Source organism: Poecile atricapillus, chromosome 2, assembly GCF_030490865.1.
Source record: "Poecile atricapillus isolate bPoeAtr1 chromosome 2, bPoeAtr1.hap1, whole genome shotgun sequence".
In the NCBI taxonomy this organism is placed as follows: domain Eukaryota; kingdom Metazoa; phylum Chordata; class Aves; order Passeriformes; family Paridae; genus Poecile; species Poecile atricapillus.
In genome coordinates this window covers 22622803-22626195 of record NC_081250.1, presented here as the reverse complement: position 1 = coordinate 22626195, position 3393 = coordinate 22622803, and positions in this window count along the sequence as shown.

The window sequence follows — 3393 nt, the reverse complement described above, 5'->3', positions numbered from 1 at the left end:
GCCGCGGCGGCAGCGCGGCCCGGCCGTTGCCATGGGAGCAGCGCGGCGCCTCCGCCCGGCCCGCCCGCGGCGGCACCGCCCGTGGGGCCCGGCCGGGCCTCCTGCCGCCTTCCGCTGCTTACAGCACTGCCGCGACCCCCGCGACTGGCGCCCTCCTCCCCCTGCCAGAAAAGTCACTTTGTGCGCTGCTGTCTGTGAACGCGACCTCGGCGAGAAAACCATTTTCCTACCCCGTCCGGGGCAGAGGCTCGGCGGCTCCCACGTGTTGGGCAGCTGGAAGAGGCCGGTCGATCCGTAACAAGGAATCATGAAAAAAACCCTCCATGAGACGCCAGCATAACAAACCCAGACGGGAAAGCGCTGCCTGACAGCAGGGAAAAAGGCAAAGGGAACCCTTTCTCTGCAAAAGAGTAATAAAGGCACGAACAGAAGGGTGAGGGGATGTAGATGTCTTCTACTTGCTAACAGTGAGCAGCTGTTTGAGACTTAGCTGACAGCTGAGATTCAAGGACGAGGCAGCTCACAGGTACTCTACTGGACTGCTCACTTTAGCTGCCATTCTAGGGATCTGGATACGCTTCGGGAAAGTTGCACACACGTCACCTTGGATATGCACATATCCCACGTCTCTGAGTGCAGGCACTCTTGATGCCAACCTCAGTTTTCAATGACAAATAATTAGCTACAGTGATTCCAAACAAATATATGAGTATGTGAATAATTTTTTTAAATGCTAAGATAAGCTGTTTAAATCTTCAGATGGCTTTTATATGAAAAGAAGTGATTGATAACAATCAAGAAAGACACCTTTATGGCTCCAACTCTAACCAGCACAGTCCTTATTTTAATTTTCCCAGCTTGCATGCAACAACTTTCCCATTTCGTACCTGCCTTCTGCAGAAATAAGGTGCATCTCACATTTAGTACGCACATACGCTATAGAATTCTCTTTCCATCAAAGGGAAAATACCCAATATCAAGTATTTGTGTATGCCCAAAAATACCTATGCACACTCTGCATTTAGTAGAAATTAATCCTGTATGCAACTCCAAAATGATGGCAAAAATATAGCCTGGCATAGTATAGGACTCTGAATTTAGAAAATGCAATGACTCTTTTGACATCCATAACCTCATCCTGCTATCGTAGAACACAGGTCATCCAAAGGCAGGACCTGTAGCACATTACACAGTGCCCTCACATGGTGTGACAATGCAGTTGCCAGCCTTGCAGCTGGTGTTTGACACTCTTCATCCGTCCATGTACACACATCTCTCCATTACTCTAACCACTTTAATGGCCCTCTCATGTTGTACTTAAATATTTGTTTCTGTGAACATTCTGTTTTGTATCTGGGCTTACACTGGGTGGAACAAGATTTTCTGTTAAGCATTTGAGATTGTGCTTGTATGTCTGCAGGCAGTTAGCTGAAAAAGCTGGATTATATATATATATATATATAATATGGTGCCCAGATAGGAACTGAAGTTGTATGTATTCAAAGTTTTAAAGCTTATATAAAAAAAACCCCAACTGCTTACATTTATTTCTGTTGTAGCCTAAGTGATTTCAAGTTTGGCTGCTCTGTGTTTTGAATGACAAATGTATAGAGAATATACCTAAATTGGGCAGCTTAATCTGTAAATTATAAGTTTAAATCACATGGCACTTGTTGGCTCACTGTTCCAGAGATCATATTGAAAAGCTCCATTTGCTCACTGTGCACCTTCTTCAAAATGAAGCTTTTAGAATTTAAGATGAAAACTACATTATGCAAGTTTGACTACAGAGATTCTGCTGCCCTTGGCAAATGCCCATCCTCAAAAACATGCAATCAACTGTGAAAATATTTACTCAAAAGTTAATAAACCCCAAACAGGCTTATAGTGTATTTTTATCATATCCACCTCTTCTGTTCGTAATGAAAATATTCAAGACACCAAGGCCTTACTTATGAGAGTATTGAATTTTAAATCTTACAAATTCTAAGAAATATGTTTAAAAAGTAGACTTGATGTAAAGAGGATTTCTGTTTTGACTGAGGACAAGGTTTTGGTGTGAAGACACAGTTCAGCAAACTCTGTTCTTGAGGTAAAACTCAAATTTCATAAAACCACAGGACTCTGTGTGTAGGACACAGCTGCATGTTAGAAGATCAAGGTTACATAATTAGGTCTGTTGACTTTCCTGAGTGAATTACTTCCTCTAGCACTCATTAATCACTGTTTTAGAAATTAGGTTTTGAGCTTTAAAAGGACTATTATTTCAGTATATACCTTTCACGTGCTGCAGTGGGGGTCTTCAGCTCCAGTCAAGTGATGTCCTTTCCTTGGCTGTATTGAAACTGTAGACTCTATCCAAAGCCACCCGCACTCTTTATCAAATATGACACTGGGGTCTTTAAAGTACAGAAATCAGAGTATTTTTAAGTCTATTGACCCCTTGACTTCCTTTTCATTCTCCTTTGTGTCTATCCTGACAGACTTTCAGTGCTTTATATTCACAGAATAAAAGGAAAAGACCTTTGAAGTGGCTGGCAGAAGACTCAACCTTAAACCCGTCAAGTCAACAGAGCTTCCATCCAACATCTGGATTTACCTGCCTGTACTATTAAAATACAGTGTTGAGATTATGGGGTGGTATGGAATTGAGGGGAATTTTCACACTGATCTTTATTATTGTAAGGAAACACGGTAAATCACAGGACACAGAACTTATACTCTTGTACATTACAAAGTAAGGCTGGAGGAACATTGAAGTTTGGGGCCCCAGCTGCTGGCATAATCTCAACACTCAGTAGAACAAGCACTGAGATATAGAGAAATGGGAAGATTAAAAAATAAAAGCCAAGAAAAGAAAGACTTCAAGGTCCAAAATGTTACTGTTAAGGCATGGCACAAACCAATATTAAATTTCTGAATTTTAAAAATACCTATATTCCATTTGGGAGTCTGGGAAGGCTATGTAACCTAATGTGAAAGCAATGCCAATGCTGCCAGCTCCACTGACCCATGCATCTTTACTTCTCTGAACTTAGAAACTCAATTTGTGCTGCTCATTGACAGTTAGGCAGCATTACACCTCTCATGTACTCTTTTCCTCTTCTGTTGGCATAAGCCTCTTAGAAAAAGAGTTATGTATTTCCAGATGAAGGACTGCAAAGTGCTTCACCTGTTTGTTTCATTTGAAGAGTAATTCTATTTCATACACACAACAGGACACTTGGAAAACATACTGGTGCCTAGCCATCTCATCATGGCCAAACTTTTTGTTAAATAAAAAGTGGATTGAATATATGCTGATAGTACTGTAGTGTTCCCTCGTGTTCTGAAAGCATGGAGAATATCTTACAGTAGGATAAGGGATATAGCTATCCAGTGTGTCTGTGTGAA